Genomic DNA, 21,717 nt, shown 5'->3' on the forward strand with positions numbered 1-21,717 from the left:
GGCATTATATGTTTAATCCTTAAGAAATGGAGGGCAGATGAAATTTAATAGATTCATGGAAACGTATTTGAACATTTCCTATCATGCGTAAAATTTAGAAACTACTTTTAATCACTAAATTAAATATCATTTGTTATGTACTTTAAAATTTCACATATTTGTTAGTTGAATGAATATAACAACATAAACAAAACCCACCGTTAATATACTATTGTTTGTTTGTTATATATTAACCTGATGTTTTTTTCAGGTAATATAGTTTGTATGAGCAAGATAAATAGAAAGAATAACACTGTTGTTACAAGATAATCACCTTGAGACCACTTTAAATTTCTAAAATGTTATTATTATTATTCTTTCAACAGAGCCAAACATTCTTGGAACAAATATATGACAACAGCGTCATTTAAATTACCACAATGGAGAAAATAGATCTAAAACGTTTAGGTAAAGAAGGAACTAAAAATATGATAATCAGCAACTTTAGTATTTTTTATTTTCTAAAAATCTGTTCTCATAAACTTGAACTTTTTTCACTTTATCTTTTATTCCTCGTTAATGATAATCTGAAGTTGTTTAAATGTTCTTTTATATCTGTGTTTCTATGTTCTGTGAAATTGTTAACGTTTTTCTGAGATAGTATAATACAAAAAAATATTTGTTTTTGATACTTTATTTTCATAATAATATAAGTTGTAACTTTATAACATAAAAAAAAAATCATATGATTTTGTTTTATAATGCACAGGCAACATTGCTTGGAAGAATATCTTTATTTATATTTCATTTATTTTATGAATTCAACAGAAGCTTGGATCAAGTTACAAGTTATCTTATAATGTATTCCATTTCAGGAGAAGATACTAGTTTCTTTTTCCACATAATTCTCTCACCAAGCTATTTAGTTGTTGTTCCTCAGACTCAAGAAGTAGAACCTTGATGCAGTCGGTGAACATGTCGTTCTTGAAGCAGTTCGATCTGAATAAAAAGATTGAATATAATCATCACTTATATTCTATTCTTTTCTCTTCTGTAGAACATCAATAAATAATAAAAATATTTATTATAACAGTATAAGAATGGGGTACATTTCTCAAATATTTTCTTTATTATTATTATATATGAAATAATATTTTCTTAATTTTATTTTAATATTTCACGAAAGAAGTATAGAATCTCCGAAAAAATAATAGAAATGTTTCATTTATGAGAAGAATGGAAAATTGTCTTCCATTATCTCCACAAAACTAACTTTACTGGTATCTGTTGATATAGTTCTGTTTCATGCTCCAATACAATATTATAACAATAAGCACAAATGATTAGTGTAGAATTTAATAGTATTGTTCGTCAATCTTCACATTATTTTTACCTTTACGGGTTACACAAACACACATTGATTTCATCCATTTTCAACCCATTTTTATCTATTACGATTTTAGTCCTAACTAATTTGGAGTTGGCCAATAATTTTGTAAGGATAGATATTTTATCATTTATGGCTGGCCCTTTGGAAAATGATGTAGGACGAGGATGTTAGTTTAGGGCAATTTCAAATCACAACCAACAGACTGCAAGTTGAGGTCTGTATCCACTAGAAAATTATATGCAAAAACGGCTCGTTTGGGTTGAGAAAATATTTTACAGAGAAGAGCGAAGAACGTTTCGACCTTCTTCGGTCATCGTCAGGTTCTTTGTGAACTGGTTTCTAATAAATTCTGAATAATTATAATTTTGTAAAATAACACGCTTACTAAATTATCATAACAACCAACGAGAGAGAGAATAAGCTTACCATACAGGTTTCTACTTAACAAACTCTGTACCTTGGTGAGTGGAAGATGCCGAATGAGAAGACAGTTAGATATCCTACGGTTTTATACTTATCTGTCATCAAATTAACTTCTTATTGGCCAATTCAGAAGGCCCAAGAGAATGATAAAAAATGTATAAAACATCACCCTGGAAAACTTTTCTCATCACAGGACTAAAATGTTGTTATTATTAAACCTTGACGTTCTAGTTCAATACCCAACTTCCAACTAATTCCCATAACTTCATAATTACATATTTCGTATGTTTATGTGAAAGTGCTTTAAGAGTGTCCCTGAAGCAATGAAGGAAAACAACCCTTATCTGTTGATTTGCTTTGCAGGAAAAAATTTATTTGAGGGCTTTTATTGTTGTTTGTCACATCTATTTTTCTCAGTATAGTTTTTTAAAGCAATAGCATCCAACAGAACTACCATTGAGCGTCTATGTATATTATTTGTGAACTTCTATATTTATTAAGAGTTTTATATTATGTAATTGGGTTCCTGGTATGGCCTAGCGCGTTAAGGCGTGCGCTTCTGTAATCAGAGGTCGCTAAACATGCTCGCCCTCCCAGCCGTGTGTGGCATTATAATGTTATGTTCAATCCCACTTTCGTTGATCAAGAAAAAAAGAGTAGATCAAGAGTTGGCGGTGGGTATTGATGACTAGCTGCCTTCCCTCTAGTCTTACACTGCTAAATTAGGGACGGCTAGCACAGATAGTTCTCGAGTAGCTTTGTGCGAAATTCCAAAAAATTACGTAATTGTCGCAAAAGCACGAAAGTTAACCAATAATAACATGCGTATTTCTTTTATTTTTACAATTAATTATAGCTATTTTGGGATACTATTAGATTCTAATTACATAAAGATCTACGGGTGTTTTATGACTTATGGAATATTAAACTAATTTTTTCTTATTACTTTTGTTTAGTCCACAGATTCACCTAAATGATATCGTAATGATATCGAGAATAATGTTAGATTTTTCGTTATTTCTGTTACAGTTACTAGTACTACAGTAAACGTTAAAATTTACAAAAAAAAATATATCACCAACTTTAAATAAAAAATCAGCTATTTCCAACGTATTAGAAAGTAATAATTTTATTTTATTAGTTCTGTTATCAATGTTTCATTTAGTACATCATAACGACTTAATAACATCTTTTAGTAAACGTGGTATTAAATAATTTATCTCTTTACAACATTTGTGAAGATGTATATGATTATTTTTATTACATGTAAATGTTAGAAAAAGATATCATTTTTCTTTCGCGCACTTTAAACTTTCACATATTTATCAACGAAAATGAATATAACTCTTCACGCACAAGCCATTATTAATATATTAGTGTTTATTTACTGGATTTCACTTTCACCTTTTTCTTTTGCATTAGTTATTCCGAACATTTAGAAGGAAAGAATAACACTGCAGTCATTATGTAGTCATCATTTCGTCCCTTTTAAATTCGGAAATGCCGTTAATATTAATTAAAAAAAACAACAACACAAAACAACCCAAACTTTGTTAGAATAAATATATAACAGTAGCTTCATGACTGTTTTACATTAATAGATAAAAGTAGTGAAAGAAGTGTTAAAATTTTGTTCTTCTGCATCTTGTTCTAGTAAAAACATAGAATACTAAGAAGAACCCCACTAAAAATAATATTTATGTTGGTAGACAGTAATCTGAAACAACACACCACACTTATGGGATATATTTTAATGGTTTGGTTTAAATGTGTTTATTTAAATAATTTTAATTATTTATTACTCTTCACTGCTACTAAGAAAAATAATTTGGTTAATTTAGAACTTACAATTAGGTAAATGAACATCAAAATTGAAGGCTTTCCTTCTTTTGATTTCGCGTAAAGAAACAGGAGGGCTATTTGCGCTAGCCGTTTCCAATTTAGCAGAGTAATACTAGTCGTCACTACGAACCGCTAACTCTTCGCCTACTCTTTACAAACAAATAGTGGAATTGATTGTCACATTATAACGCCTACATGGCTGAAATGGTGAGCATGTCGGGGATTCGAACTCGCAACTGTTATATTATGATTCAAGTGCCTAAACCATCAGATCGTGGCAGGCCTCAGAATCAAGGGAGTGGCATACAGATATAGAAAACCGTACCTGTCTTCGTACATTTCTGTGATAGCTTGACCTAAATCCCTATTTGGGTGGATCTAAAGTAGAAAATGTGGAAAGAAGAATGAGATTTTCGTATTTTGTATCATAATGTGTCATTAAAGTTGATATTTACCTCTGGTGGCTATGGATGAAACACCAGATTCAACGAAATATTATTATTAATAAACATTAAAATAATAATCAATAACAAAAGATATATATATATATAATCAAAGAGTTTTATATGTGTAAAACTGTGAAGATTGAGTATTCAGCCATATAGACAAGTCAATGAAGAAATTATATTAAATATATGAATTGAAAACTGTGAAGATGTAACATTATCATGGGTGGTCATCAAATGTCTTTCCTTTCAACTTAATTTTTATTTCTGGGAAAAGAAAAAATCACACATGGCAAAATCTGGAGAATACGGAAGGTATCATAAAAGTTTTTTCTGCAAAATTCTTGAACAGACACAGCAGTTTTGAAGGCGCGTTTTCGTGACTAAAACCAGTGACTATTTTCCAACAGCTTGCGACGGTTTCTTCTAACTTTCTCCCTGAAGCGAATAAAAGACAACTTCATAAAATACCCAGTTAACTGTCTGGCCATGAGGTACGAATTCTTAAAGAACATAAAGAAAACACTATCAACATTGTCTTCAAAATTAATAGAAACTGTCGTGCCTTTCTCGGATATCAAGATGATGAAGACTTCCACTGGGAAGACTGAATTTTCGTGTCAGGGTCATAACCGTGCATCCTTAACTAAGCACTAGTAATAATCATGTTGATAAAGTTAGGATAAATTCATAGCCTTTTTTTTAAATCCTTGCACACTTGTCGACGGTGAAACTTTTGGTCATTCGTCAAAGCCTTGGAAAAATTTTGCAGACACTCGACGCATGCAGAGTTTTTCAGTTAAAATCACTTGAAACGAATCAAATGAAATGTTCAGTTCATTATAAATTCGTCGATCACTTCAGATTGTTACTTTCACCTTTGTGACAGATTCATCAGTCAACGATATCGACAGTGGCCCAGAACGTGGGTCATCTTTGGCTGATTTCCGACCGTCTTGGAAGCATTTTATCCACTGATAAACGTAAGCCTTACTTAAGCAGTCATCACCAAAAACATTTCTTAACATTTTGAGAGTATCTGTTCCTTTTTACCATTTTTCACACAAAACGTGATGTAAACACGTTGCTCTTCTTTTCTGTCCATTTTGTTACAACATGGGCAAGATATAAGTGGTTTATGAACACGTTTCTTGTAACACGGGTATAAGACCCAGAGAAATGACTTATTTGTGAGGTAGATCTCTATTTGTATTTTGTACACACCTCATAGAAGTCCACTGCCTCTGTTCTGCCAACTGTAATAGAATAAGACTCAGAACGTTTTGATCAGACCTCGTGCTTGCTTCGGTTGACATACAAGAAAACGTGAAAAGTATAATTCAGTTATTTCTTACACTTTATAATTTTAGCATTTGAATGTATAAATTTGTCTTCTTTTACCAGAAACAAGCTTTATGCTACTAAATATAAAGATAAAAGTATTATTTTTACACGTTTTAGTTAGGTGAAATTTTTATATTTAAACTGATGTTTCACAATAACAACACATTTTCAATAAAGTGCTAAATGTTATTAATTCCTTATAAATAGTTCAAATCAGGACTATTATAATAATGTTGAAAAAATTCTAAAAAACAAAAAATAAACTTAAAATGAATGGCCGTGAACTTCAAGAAGAACGTAATTGAAGGATAAGTAACGTGATTTTGTTTGATTTTTTAAACCTTCATTATTTCTACATAAAACTGCCTATAACATAAATCACTCAATTATATAAATACTTTAATGAATGCCATCGAGAAAGATGAATTATAATTGTCTCAAAAATAATCCTCTTTGTTCAGAGGAAACCAGTGTAAATGAGTTGCTTCTCTCATGTTGATTTCAATACCACATGTTACTGAGGGAAAATATAGTTCGTCGTGGGTCAAGCCACTACAGCTACTTCCTAAGGCTTCTTTCCTTAAGGCTTATTCTTTCCTTCTAGTGAGTAATTAAAAGCTCCTACTTGAAATCTCATAATGATAGAGATTATCTCAATAACGGAATAAAATATCTCTCAATCCCTGATTATTTCAAATCATCTCACCACGAAGCCCTTCTAGAAATCTGTCAATGATGATGTCGTCATAATCTTCAGAGACCATCAAAGGTTAGTTTTACCATGCAGATGGTGCAATACTTATACGCAAGCTACCAATCTATCAGTGAGTCTTGCATTCAGCTTTTATACTCGACTCAGTTTATTATTCTATTCTCCACTGAGTTGAAGATTCAGGACAACTAAATTATATCTTCTTAACTTTCTCGTAGTCGTTACTTGTGATCGAGTGAGTCCAGTGTTGGGTGCTGAATTGTCTTGCGAGAAGTCCAGCTGTTCCTAACTGCAGTCCAAAATATAAAAGGCGGGTTATTTGTATCCTATTTTAAAGGTATTCAAAGACGTAATAAAACTGTCTCTTAATCGACCCTTCAATCATTATGTGGTTATGAGATTCTTGCTTTTGTTGGTTACGTGTGATCGGAATGTTTAGGTGTTTCGTGTTTTTCAGCTTTGTAAATTTGCAAATAGAGATGGAACTGTGTTTCTCATGACAACATTGATCTTGGAACATATCTCTCTCTCAAAGTGTTGTTGCTTATTCAGATGATACAGCGGTATAGCATGTGTTATGACTTATCCGCGATCCATGGCCTCATACAATAGTATAAACATTTGTTGTAACTAGCCTTGTACAGTTGAAGGCTCACACGTAGTAGCTGTCAACATATGTTATAGAAAGTACAGAGGGAGACCAGCACCTTTACAGCTACATACCTTTAGACCACTTGAGTTGTTCATATAGACAGAGAGAACCTGTATTAAACATTTAAAGATATTTTCTGAAGATTTGTGTAAAATCAAATTCGTTTTTTATGTTACCAACAAATTATAACTCTAACAACTAGATATTAGAAATATATTTAGTTTGAAGTATAATGCAGTTATACTAGGATGATTAAATATACATATATCTTTATATATTTGAAAGACAGAAACAGATTATGGAGAGATGAAGCAGAGGACTTTCAAAGTGCTTATAAAAGTCACAATAAATATTTCATAATCTGTTAAAACATAATCTGGAAATATTGACCCTTTCAGACCAAAAAAAAACCGCAAAACGTAAAACATAATTATAGTCATATGATACTCTGTAGCTAAAATTAAATGAGCTGTGGTTTAGAAAAAGTCATATATAACATTTTAGGTTTATGAGAAACAGAAATAATAGTTTAAACTATGGTTGACAGAAGCAGAAATGTATCACATTGCAGTTTAGAATAAAACAAAATGTCATGTAGTGATTTATTGATCCACTGTCTTTACCAGTTTGTTGTTGTAACGGAATAGTATGAATACCTTTCAATCCTAAAGCTGTTGCGGGTCTATTAAGGTTGAAAGAGAAGTATGTCTGGAAATATTATTTTAGTGAATCAGTAAAAATAACCGTTTTTGAGCTGTTACTTTCAAACGTCTTTTAGATGTGCAAAACACATGGTTTCTTCATTTTCTCTCAAATAGAACAAAGTCTAGCCAGAGCGATCAACAATATGGTTTTACACATATCTTTTATGTACCAGTAAGAAAAAATGTCGAACAGAAACCATTTTTTTTTATTTTGAGAAAGTAAACTTCAGACCTTACAAACCAGATAAAATCTCACAAAAGCATATGTATAACACCAGCATACCTTTTTTGTTATTTTCTAGGAAACTAAGGAGTAACTTGTAATAAATTAAAATGTTTAGAGAAAATATGATAATCATTGACTCAACCAGAAAAAAGAGAAATGATTTCTATAATTTTTAGAGAACAAACAATCCCGAAATGTGAGAAGATTATAAGGATAAACCAAATGAAATGTTCCTTCCTTCTAAAATTTATTTCCTAAAGTTTATGGGATATTAACATGCTAAATATGTATAATTCAACAAATTTGAATATTTTAACGATGCAAAAGAAGTAGTTCAAGAGCAAATAACCAAGAAATTATATTGCACAAAGGAATATATCTCTAAATTTCAGATAATATGTATACAAATTAGAAATCAAAATTTTAACGTAAAATCTTTTCAACAATTGATTTTCACACTTTGAAATTTAATATAGAATCTTGCCAGGTTCATGTCATGTGATGGTGCAATTATTCATAAAAAGATGAAGTGAGATGCAAGATGTGTTACTTATTTAACGTACGACCTTTTTAATTTTTATGATAATTCTCTATATCATTCGTACTTTTCGTTCAGTAGTAATTAATTTTGCCACAACAAGATATAATACAAGAGCGATTAAATTTTTATTTTTAAATTTTTCATTGAAAATCATTTGAAGATTAATATTTCTTTTTCAAAAGACCTTTATAGTGTTTGTTATCAAGATTACTAGTAACTAGAAAATATTTCAAACAGTGTGAGTAGTGATATCATGCTCGATAAACTTTGAATATCAGGAAATACAAACTTTATCACGTAGTTACACACATACAGACAGTGTAGTAAATGTTGGATAAGCTTTCATACTAATTAGCTTCATTCCAAGGCACTATGTAAAATTTAAAATAGTGAACAATCAGTCAAAAGTTCACTTTAGTTACATCATGTATTATTTTTTTTTAGACACAGAAGATACAATTGGTGAATAAAAAACAATGTTATTATATATCAGATAATTTGTGCCAAAAAGGACATTTATTTCCATATTTAGTTTTGTAAATCAGTTGAGTTTAAAGAATGTATAGCGACTATTCTTGGTACTTCTGTGTCCAGAAGGGAGTTTTTCTTAATAATTGTATATAGTTCATACATTTACTTTGCCTCTTTCAGCTTATTCTTGACTTCAGACACATGTTTTGATATTCAATACAATAAATAAGTTCAAAGTACTTTAGTTTTAGAAAATATTCAAAGCATGACCGCAAGTTTGGAAAAGCTTTTTGACTGTTTGTATTCACTGAAACAGATAACGGTTTTGATTGACTGTGAGATACTCAATCTGACTGATGATTATACTGAAACAAGATAGTGGTTGATATGGGAGAAAACAATATTGAAATATAAGCTCAAAATATAAATTATAATATATTCTTATAATACATATGTATTTACTGGTACTAAATCTATTTAGCACAAAGATTTAAAACTCCAAATTATCATATGTTTTAAATTTAATATTTACTATAGCTTATCTATAGTTGTAGTGTGCCACTGGATTTCAAAATATAAACATTACGTGAAATCTAAGAGATTTGCCGTTTTATTCTATAATACAATGAATTATACGTTTGTACGTACTCGAATAGCGACAGAATTAGCTGTTTCTGATTAGTGCTGATAAAATCGGTTAAAGTACAGATATATCCCAAGTTTTAATACCACCATGTTCAAATAACAAAATGTGTAAACTTTTATAACAGAGAAAATGATCTTTTTGTAATTTAAGAATTTCTAGGTGTTTTTTGAAACTATTTCAAACAAGTAAGTCAAAATAATACCAAGAAAAGCAAATTCATTTTAATGAGGTGAGACTTTCTAAATGTAGAACTTATCTTAGTGCTAAAACTAATTAAAATATTTCTTATTGGTTCATTAAAACTCAGTTTCTAAATAATATTCACTTAATTTAAAGGATTTCATTGAAAGGAAAGTTTCATTTTGCGAAAAACATTGTTTCATCTTATTCTTAGGATTCTTTCGTATATTTGATTTGTATTTCGTTCAACACTAATTTAATAATGAAAGACTCGGAAGAAAGCAGCCAGTGATTACCACCCATCTTTTGGAATACCGTTTTTCCAGCAAATAATGAAACTGACCGTCAGATTATAACACTTCGACGGCATAAAACGTTAGCATATTTGATGTGAGTCTAGCACCTTAACCACTTGTTCATTCCAGTTTGTCTCTTAAGAAACAAAGGGGATAAAGGATAAGTTCTGCTACTGAAACAGAATCCAATATCAAAGACGATAAAATATAATCTGTAAAACACGAACATATAAAGTAATCAGACACAGGAATTTAAAAAACTGTAAGTACCCCATAACCATCGACAGTCACTTGATACAATGTAAGTAAAATGCCTAGTAAGAAATTCTTTATTAAAATATTTACTTATTTTCAAAACAATTTTTTTTTCAAATGTATACAGTGTGGCTCATAATTAAAGTATTTATGTTTAGAACAAGCTTAATGAATAAATAAATGTGTAGCCTTGTATCATGGCATGAGAAAAACATTTGTTTTGTTTTTCTTATGTGGAACCTACAGCGCATGCTCACATAATGATAACTACACACTGGTATGAGATGTGTACATTTATTGGTATTAAAAAAACAGACAAACAATGCACAGTCAAGAGTCCCAGTGTAAATGCCTACGATGTAGAGAAATTTGAATACATCATTTATATTTTGAATAAAAGTAAGTTTTGGTTTTATCTTTATTAAAATTTCATAATAATTAATTTTATAAAAAAGCATGACACGGGTTGACATAACACCTTAAGAGTGTAGTATATTTTGGATTAAATAATGTGACAGTTGGGACTATTGTTTTGGAAATTAGTAACTTGTATAAATCCTGCCATTAATATTTATTGTTAGTTGACAACACCATCAATCTAAGATTACACAGATCCCAGATATACCATTAAATGTTTGGTAATGATCACATTAAATATAATTCTTCTCTTTGAAGAGTTAGAAATAATAAACATATTTTATGAACTTCAGATATCTGGATTTATAATATTCAAGAAGTGATCTGAAGTTTACTATATTTAGGCACAGCATTCCTAATTTATAACTACGGACAAACAATGAGAAATACCCACCAATAATCTACATACTCTAAACAGAATAGAAAGAAGTACTGAAAAAGTTATAAACTCCAGAAATGATAAATAGAAGTGCATTCTGTAATACACTGTTGCTCGAACTTAGAGCCATGTGATCAGTACCTCCAATATTAACCCAAGAGACACACAGAATAACTAACATGACTTTAAAAGAAATTAAAATTCTTACAGCACCAGCTAGGTGATATAAATAACATTTAAATACTGAAACAAGAAACGTTCCATGATACAATAACAACAATAACTTAAAAATGAGATAATGTTTTACAACATATACATATAGGTTGTTATACAAAATAAAGTAAACTTGTAGTCAAAGTAACAGTTCTTGCTTCTTGTCAGAAACTACCCATCTTTACTGAGACTTTATGAGACGAATTTTCAAATCGACTTCTAATTCTTTACACGATTTATAAAAAAGACAACTCCAATCTAAAACACATTTTACACTTTTGGTTTATTTTTACAGTTGTGTTTTGTATTTACTGAACACAAAAAAAACACAACCATCAGGATAAAAACTGTTTCAGCACAGTTTTTTTTGGTATTGTTAATAAAATGTTTTCGTTTTTAAAAGGTAACTAGTGGAATATTTTTTCGTATTGAGACTAAAAATGAATTTTTAGAAACCCTCTTTCAGCGATTTTAACAATGACTAAGAGGACAGAAATTTTTTATCAGAATATTATACAATTTAATCAAATTTCTTAAGCATAACTCCTTCCAGAAAATCGATACTATATGTTACTTTAATATGCAGAAGTATACTGTGAGATGTAAAGGAAATATTAGTTTACACTATTTCTTCAAAACAAATTATTTAAAATATTCATATTTATTGAAAATAAAGTTTTAAGTTGTACTTGAAAAGTAGACCGACAGATGACACTGGTGATGTTTATCAGTTGTGTATTTCTGTCGTTTGTTTTTAATTCTGAATTTTTTTCTGAGCATATTGTTGTTTGTTGTAGATTATGGGATATTATTTTATTTAAATTGTGATGAAATTCAATAAAACGTATGTTTAGTATCGCAGGTGAATAAAATTTTTTTATTCGATATCAACTTTACGAGATATTTCCCTTCATGATTATTTGTTTGAATTAGCACAAAGCTACACAATGGACTATCTGTGCTCTGCCCAGCACGGGTATCTAACCTCGATTTTTAGCGTTGTATGTCTGCAGCCGTACCGCTGAGCCACTGGGTGGCTTTCAGTTTGTAAAATATTCTATGGTTAATATTATCGTCTCCCAGTTGATGTTGATATGAATTGCAAAGTAGCTTATACATAAATGTTTTAATTCTTATTAATAAAATAACTTGATTTTTATATCAATTTCATATCCGCTTCATCCAGTATGCAGATTCAAAATACGTCCAGTTATACAAATATATAATTTACGAAAACAAGGCTTCACCTGTATTTGCAACAATTTTTTTTATCGTAAAATTTCGTTAATGTGTTTGTATTCTCACTTATCACACAGATCTGTATGGTAGTACCACTGCCATTACAGTGTGTTATTTTAAGACTATAATAATAGTATATTGTACCATACTTCTCTCCATAGGCTATTGTGAAACCACAGTTACTATTTTCTATAGTAGGTCCACAATGACTAAAGAAAGTGGAAAATTCTGATGACTTTCCAGTACGTGATAAACTGATATACCAGAACAAACTTAAAGAAAGTAAGCCAGAAGTTGTATGTAATTACTTCTAGATCCAGTTACCAATGGAGGTATCTATGTTCAAATTTGAGCGACTGCAGAATTGAAACATTTGCAATATTTTTTCCACCCAAGCATTCTGTTCAGAGCTATTACTTGAAACTTATAAAACGCGTCTGTATAAACTATGTAATGCAACATAATTTTATACAGGAGAACTTCAATAATGTTACCAACAGAGAAACCTTTCGGATCTGCAAGTACAATATTCAATTGAAACCATCAGAATGTTTAAGTGCAATATTCTATTCAAACATTCAGCATGTGCAAGTAAAATATTCTAAAGAAATCTTCAGGATCTGCATGTACAATAGTGCATACTAATTCTTTTATTACATAAACAACATCATAATTTATATCAGTAACACGTATTAAGATTTTAAGTACTGTGTCTTATATAATTTTGTTTCAATGTATTGTGTCTGTTTGTTTTACTTTCGCACAAAAAATAATAAAGGCTATCTGTTCAATGTGTCTCTAATTAAGGAGTGTAAGACTAGAGCGAAGACAGATGGTTATCATAACCCTCCTCTAACCCTTGTGTTACTCTTTTATCAATGAATAATGAACTTTCAGTTACTTTGTAACGTCTCCAACAGCTGAAAGGGTGAGCATGTTTGACCCTCGAAGTACGAATGAAATGCTCTGACCAGCGGGTCATGCCAGGCATCAGTTGCCCTTAATTAATGAGCAGAGTCCGAAAATTTTTCCCATGTATTACTTCCCTGAAAAAATACTTTTAATATAAACAAATAATTATTATCAAAATCGTCACTCATATGGAAAAATATCTATTACCTCCAAAAGTTATCAAAGACTTTATAGAGAGAAAATATAAAAACCGTTTTGACAATAATTTAATGCAAATTAACATTTAAAGAAAGTAGTAGAAAAACACAAAGCGTTTATTTTGCAAATGTCGAACACGTGTATATTTTACATTATTTGGAGAAATCATGATTTTTAGTCTTTATACATATTTATTTTAAACACATAAATATCACTTATTAATTCTATATATTTAATTTCAAATAATTTATTTTTAGATATAATTTTTTTGTAATTTTAGAAATACAGTTCTTGAAATATTTAGCTCTGTATAAACATCTTTAAACTTATAACCATGCAATACATAATAATTTATTGTTTCTTTTTCTGGTTCTAAGATTATACGTGTTTCTACATTTTAAAAAGGTATGTTAGTTGCGGTGTTTTATCTTTATACTTCAGCTAAAAGAAGTCTTAGAGTTCTAACGGCGGGCCTGGCCTCACAGGAGCAAACCTTAGATTTGAACCGTAATGCTGCTGAACATGTTCCACCCTTTCAGCTGTGATTGTATAATATGATTGACATTAGATACCGTTTTTACTTTCGAGGGGAATGAAAAAGCTTCTTATAGGCATGTTATTGGTGGGTTGATTCTTAGTATTTGCAAATATAGATTTTACTACCTTAATAGGCCCAGTATGACCAGTTGGATTAATCTGAGGGTCGGGGTTCGAATCACCGTTGCACCAAATACCCTCGCCCTTTCAGCTGTAAGAGTGTGATAATGTGACGGTCAACCACACTATTCGTTGGTAAAATAGTAGCCTAAGAGTTGGCGGTGGGTGGTGATGACTAGCTGCCTTACCCCTAGTCTTACATTGCTAAATTAGCAACGGCTAGCTCAGATAGCATTCGTGTAGCTTTGCGTGAAGTTAAAAAACACGAAAAAACTTCTTTAATAAGAAAACAGATTCACATTTTAAAATATAAATAAGAAACGTTTAGATTATCCGTAAGTGAAGCTAAGAAAAATATCCGAGTTGTTATTATTTAGGAATTGGGCATGGCACGGAGAGGATATATTAACTGATAGAAGTTTGTATTATTTGACTGTCAGATTTAGTAATTCTGTCATTTACTGCATGCACTTGTTTACTCTAAACAATAAATATTTCATCATCCAGAGGTCGCAGCTGAAGAATACACCATCTTCTGATAATTCATAATAAAGAAATGATACTTGTGTGAATGTGTGTTAATTGAAAAATATTCTGATTTATAAAAAGATCAGTATAATAAAATGTGTCAAGTTTCTTTTCAGCTATCAATGCATAGAAATGGAATCTACTTTTAATTATTATTGATCAGAATATTAAGGTAGTCAAGAGTCAACTAGAAGAAGTTACCGTCAGATAAAATTGTTATGCATTTTTTATTCTTTCCATACAAACGTAATCTTCATATATAATTTATTTTGAAGTTGCTCATCAGTGTTACAGCGGCATGTCTGCAGACTTAAAACGCTAGAAATCAGGTTTGCATACCCGTGATAGACAGACCACAGATAGCCCATTACGTGACTGTGTACCTAATTATAGAGAAAGTTCTGCGTATATGTTTTTGTATTTTTTTTGTGTGTAAAATTTCACACTATGAAATGCTACCTTAAGAGTGGTTTGCTGTAGAGGCATCTGTATATATGTAAGTTACGAAAACCGATTTATGACAGTTCAGTTAAACTCAATATCAAAACAACAAAACATTAAACCTTCACTGAGTCTTACTGATTACAAACAAATTGATTAATGTATATTAATTTCTTTATTCTTTTATTACACACTTTTACATGAAATTTGGTTAAAATATGTCGAAAGTTCTTGATAGATTGTTAAGGTTTTCTGAAGTTGAAACTAAGACATGAGTAAATTTTGACATTTCTTATTGCGTATGTTGATTTATAAAAGATAAATTTATTTATTTTGTGCAAAAGAGATTGGTTTTAACATTCACGTACGAAACATCGGAGTCAATAAAAATAGTTTTATATTTAGAACTTGACAATTACATGGAGGTCAAATACTAAATCAAAAATACAGGTGATGGTACTGTTAGCAAACTGAACATGGTCACTGCAACTCTTTATAGTGAAGATTTATCTAAGCAAATATGAAATAGGCCAAATATGAGCTAAGTCTTGCTCTTGTAGTAAAACGTTTTAATGGCTTGCCTGTAAAGGCAAATACAATTTGCAATGTTAAAACACACACCATAAAACACACATAATCAGAACATTGAAGATTACGATGAAAAAGTGCAAGCGAGTAACAAAGTTATGGTAAGCTTAACTTTAAAAAAGTCTTGCATATAACATATAGTTCTTACAAACTTGTGGTTCTACACAAATATAAACGTATTGTTACATCATGTCTATGCACAAATTTCATTATGAAAACAGCAACCCCGTCATTAAACATAAAATGTCTCTTCACACTGAATTATGTTTTTGTACAGATATCTCTCATCAGCACATTTACTTGGGTGTAATGTTTGCTTTCTGCCTCGTGCTGAATTCCACATATTCAGGTCACTCAGTTCTCCTTTCATATTTTGAAAACCATCAAATACACCAACAACTGTATCCTGATCTTCTCCAAAAACAACTGTATCTCCTTCTTGAACTGTTTTACCCTTAGTTACCTCAGTAACATTGCCATAACAACGATAACCATTGATCATCAGAGATGAGCTTCTTTCCCAGGAAGACTACACGTAGCGAACGTGATGCCATTTTCCAACCTCTAAGTCAGAGGGACACTCAATATTTATCTGTGTTTTACCACTGATGATTAAACTTATAATATTCCTTGTTTCCTGATTAGTTAGATTCTCATTATTCGTTGCGTCTAGGGCATATGAAAATACATGAAGTCTAATATCTAAACGATGAACTTTGAACTAATGTCAGAGGGTTAATTCCTGAAGACTTGTTAAAGTACCATCCATCACCAAATGAGGGAAATAACTGTCTGTAGAAGGAGTAAATTACTGCTAGTTTTTCCTTCTTCCAAAGCATACGACAAACTCAACGAGTTATAGGACTGAATAGTTGCACGATTTCTATAATAAAATGATAAATGAATAAGAAAACAACCAAACACAGACTTCTAAATTCATTGCTGTTCTGTTTTTATCCAACAAAAAAAACTTTTTTTACTGTTTTTAGAGTATAGAGCAGCATTATGATTCTTTTGAATTCTTATCTAGTGTAGTAATTCAAAAGGAAAAAATAACGCAATAAAACTGACACGACAGGCGTTTATCTTCAGTGATGAATCTTGAATTATTGAATGGTGTATTGATGAAGCGGAACTTTCAATATATTTTATACATGATTAAATAGAGTTTTTGGTTAAGAGTAGAGTACTTTATCCACCTTTCATGCTAGACCCAAAAACGGAAGGAAACATAACATACATTTTGCCCGATGAGCTTGAAGTAACATACAAATATAAATTGAATAAAACTAAAAATAGGAAGGCAAGTCATACTAACATCATAACAAGAACAAATAACTTTAAAAAATCTGACCCACAACACAAAACCCTTCTAAACCAAAGGAACAGATGAAAACTAAAGTGGTAGTCAGTTATCATCGTCCCGGTGGTACAGCGTTAAATTTGTGAAATTATACTGTTAGAAACCTGGCATCGGTAGCTTTGTGTTCAATAATGAACATCAAACTTCAGACAACATAAAGTACATTTTAATATTGTTTTACATATTAATACGTATTTTATATTTAAAAATATGTGTGTGTGTACGTATATAGGTCTGAATATTTAATCTTGACCGTTTTTATACATATAAAACGCTTTGAGTGAAGATATCGTTTTATTATAGGTTATTATTTTAAAGTTTATTAACAATAAAATATTTCATTAAATATGGGATTCCATCAAGAGCCATCAGTAGAAAGTATCAGTTTTATTGACACATTCTCATACAAAGCTCGAATATCTCATTGTTGTTTTCATAGTTCCTTCATTGGATCCACCCAAGTAGGAATTTAGGCCGAAACTGTCACAGTAATGTACCAAAACTGATACCATGTTTTAAAATCTACGCCACTCCCATGATACTGAGTCCCGGCACAATCATGTGGTTTAGGTATTTGATTCGTAATCCGAGGGTCGCGGATTCGATTTGCCTTTGCAAACATGCTCGTCCTTTCAGTCTTGGGGGCGTTAATATGTGGCTGTCAGTCCAACTATTAGTTGCTAAAAGAGTAGCCGAAGAGTTGCTGATGAGTGGTGATGAATTGTCTTACTTGGTAGATTCGGGAGATAGCCCGATGTGGCTTTGTATAAGAAAAACACACACTAGTCTACACTGCTAAATTGGAGACGTCAAGAGCAGATATCCATCGTGTAGTTTTGGATTAAATTAAAAAAGAAACAAATAAACCATTAATTCTGATATTCATTCACCTAATTGTAATTTCTAAATTAAACATTTTTTATTAGTAGAGAATAGTAATTAACCATTAAAATTATTTAAAAAAAAGATACATTTAAACAAAATTATAAAAATGCATTCCCTCGAGTGTGGTGTTTCATTTCACATTACTGTCTACCAACGTAAGTATTATTTTTCGAGTGGTCCTTGTAGGTTTTTTACGTTTTTACTTTAACAAGATGGAGAAGAGGAAGAAAAATTGTAAAACTTCTTTGAGTACTTATTTCTGTTAATTTGGTTTGTTTCTTTGTTTTTCGTATAGCAAGGCCACATCGAGCTATCTGATCAGCTCACCGAGGGGAATTGAACCCCTGATTTTAGCGTTGCAAATCCGGAGGCATACCGCTGTATTAGCGGGAGGCTATTAGTTTGAAACAATCCTGAAGCTGTTGTTATATATTCGTTCTGACAATGTTTGGGTGTTGTTTTTTTTAATTTAATATTAACGGTATTACGGAACTTAAAAGAGATGAAATGATGATTACGTAATGACGGCAGTATTATTATTTCTTTGTAATTGTGGCACGACATGGCTAAGTGGGTTAAGGCGTTCGACTCGTAGTCTAATGGTGGTGGGTTTGAATCCCCGTCGCACCACACATGCTCGTGGGGGCGTTATAATGTGACGATGAATTCCTCTATTTGTTGATAAAAGAGTAGCCAAAGAGTTCCTGGTGGGTGGTGATGACTAGCTGTCTTTCCTCAAGTCTTACATTGCTAACTTAGGGACGGCTAACGCAGGTAGCCCTTGTGCGCGAAATTCAAAAAAGAAACAAACAATCTTTATCACAGTTCGAGGTATGAACTATAGCTAAAATAATGTGAAATTGAAATCCAGCAAAGAACGCGGAAAACATCATATACAATTTAAAATAAAATAATTTTCTATTTTTTTACATATAACAGAAATTAATCTGTTAATTAATTAATAATAGAAAATAATCATATACATCTCAACAAATGTATTAGTTCTTATCCACCACTTGCTAAATGATGTTTAAATACATAATACCACGTTTCGTAAGAGATGTTATTAAGTCGTTATGATACAAAAAATAAAACACAGATAACATAACTTATAAAATAAAATTATAAGTTTCTAATACATTGTTTGATTCTCTTTTATAATACGACTATCTTTCTCACTGCAAATGGCTGATATTTAATTTAAAATGGAAGATATATTTTTAAATTCTAACGTTTACTGTAGTGCTGGTAACTGCAAGAGAAATAACGAGAAATAAAACATTATTCTCGATATCATCACCTTGTAGATAAATTTGTCGACTAAACAAAAGTAATAAGAGAAATTAGCTTAATATTCTATAAGTCATAAAACAACTATACATCTTTATGTAATTAGAGTCTAATGATATTCTAATTTAGCTATCAATTGTAAAATATAGAAGGAATACACATGTTACTATTGGTTAAGATTCGTGCTTCGGCGGTAAATATGTAATATCAAACACTTAATAATTAGAAGTTAATGAATAATACACAGAGATTCCTAGAGGTAGTTTTTGTTCGATGCTATTTGTTTCTAAAAATGGGATAGAAGAAAAAAGAGATTCATACTCAAATGGTGACAAACAACTATAAGAAACCTTCAAATAAACATTTTCTGGTGAAACAGTTCAACATATTAGAGATGTCTTTCTTTATTGGTATTTAGCCACTCTTACAGCAGTTTCCAAGTAAGAAGTACTTCAGTTATTCACAGAACGATACGAGAAATGTAATTACCGTATTAAAAACATATGGGAATTAGTGGGAAGTATGGTATTGAACTGTATTAATAATCACATTTAATGTCCAGTTATGATAATTTTTCATCAACGGGATATTTTTTCCACATTTATATGATTCTCTCGGGTCTTTTGAATTCAGCAGTAGAAGATTAATCTGATGACAGATCAGTATAAAAGCTTACGATATCTAACTATCTCTCATTCTGAATATTCTACTCACCAACGTTACAGTGTTCTTTAAGTGGAAATCTGTATGGTAAGACTGTTTCTCATTCTCATTGGTTGTTACAGTGATATTGTAAGCGTGTTATTTTACAACATTATGATTATTGAGAATTTATTTGAAAGAAGTTTGATTTAAACCCTTATGTGACATATCTACTGATATGCTTAATATTTTGGTAGAATCAAAGTAAGAGTTTAAATAACAATAACTCACACTTAGATTATAGACTTTCAGACTGTACAAAACACGCTTTCGTTTGTTTGCAGATGACAATGACCATGTGTTTATCACTTCTATCTGCCGTATTTGTAACATTGCTTCTAGCTACCTCATGTTCTTCACAGTTAATTGAGAAACGTGGTTTTACTGACCAAGGATGTATGGGAACTTACGACAGAAACAAGCTTGCTCGGCTTAATCGAATCTGTGAAGAATGTTATAATGTTTACCAGGTTCCACTAATTTATAAGTCCTGCAGGTGATTATTAAGAAATTGTTATTATAGAACTTTAATAAGTTGACAGAGTCTCAAATAGACTAGTCGATACAGCCGTCGACTTGAACTCTGTGGGTTGTGATTTGAAATTGCTCTAACCTAACATGCTCATCCTATATGGTTTCTTATTTGGCTATCCATCGAGGTGTAAAATGTCTATCCTTAAAAAAATATTGGCCCACGCCAAATTAGTTAGGACTAAAGACGTAAGAGATAAAAACTGGGTGGAAATAGATAAAATCCGTGTATGTTTTTGAGACTTGTAACAGTAAAAATAATCTGAAGTTTGATCAATATTCAGTATTAAATTCCATACTGATCTTGTGTTCTTATTGTTATAATATTCAATTGAAACATATAAGAGAAATATATCAACAGATATCAGTAAAGGAAGTAAAGACAGTTTTATAGAGATGATATTATGTTCAACAAACCTCAACACCACCAATTTCAAAAACAACTACAGCGCTAACTCCATCTGGAAAGGACGGTTATGTTGCTATAAATCTATTCTTTCACAATTTACAATTTTCATTTTCCACTGTTCTATTTACTGATATATTTTATTATTTATTTGAGGATTCCACAATGATATCGTGAAAATGTTCACGTATAATTACACTTAAGAATATATTTGAAAAATGTACACTATTCTTATTCTCTTACAAAAAATAATTTTTGTTATTTATTTACGTTTTACAGAAGCGAAAAGAATAGGATATAATAGCTAGATATTCTTGATATTTTTATTAAGATCGAACTGCTTTAAGAACGACATGTTCACCGACTGTATCAAGGTTCTACTTCTTGAATCTGAGGAACAACAACTAAATAGCCTGGTGGGAGAATTATTTGGAAAAAGGAAGTAATATCTTCTGTTGAAATGGAATATATTTACACTTGTAACTTGATCCAAGCTTCTGTTGAATTCATGAAATAAAGCAAATACAAATATAGATATAGTTCTAAGAAATGTTGGCTGTGTTTTATAGAACTAAATCATATGATTTTTATATTGTGAGATTACAAGCTATTATATTATGGAAGCAACGTAAAAAACCATTTCGTTTCTTTATAATGCAATATCTTGGAAAAACATTAACAAATTCACAGAACATAGAAACACAGATATAAAAAATTAAACAACTCCAGATTATCATCAACAAGAAATAAAAAAGATACCGAAATAAATTGAAGTCCACCATCAAAGATATTTTAGAATATGAAAACAAACTAAAACTACTGTGATCTTATTTTTTAGTAGTTATTTCTTCACTAAAACGT

At 30.8% G+C, this 21,717-nt stretch overlaps 1 long non-coding RNA gene and 1 pseudogene across 1 annotated transcript; one reads left to right on the forward strand and one right to left on the reverse strand.

Moving 5' to 3' along the window:
• Window positions 1–921: 921 nt before the first annotated feature.
• LOC143225675 (C-reactive protein 1.1 pseudogene) lies at window positions 922–16,487 on the reverse strand (annotated as a pseudogene).
• A 3,353-nt stretch (window positions 16,488–19,840) lies between these two features.
• LOC143243003 (uncharacterized) lies at window positions 19,841–21,370 on the forward strand. Its single transcript, XR_013023956.1, has 3 exons — window positions 19,841–19,967; window positions 20,204–20,415; window positions 21,188–21,370. It is a non-coding gene; the product is annotated as an uncharacterized LOC143243003 (long non-coding RNA).
• Window positions 21,371–21,717: the final 347 nt, after the last annotated feature.

The sequence above is a fragment of the Tachypleus tridentatus genome, chromosome 1 (assembly GCF_004210375.1).
Source record: "Tachypleus tridentatus isolate NWPU-2018 chromosome 1, ASM421037v1, whole genome shotgun sequence".
Lineage (NCBI taxonomy): Eukaryota > Metazoa > Arthropoda > Merostomata > Xiphosura > Limulidae > Tachypleus > Tachypleus tridentatus.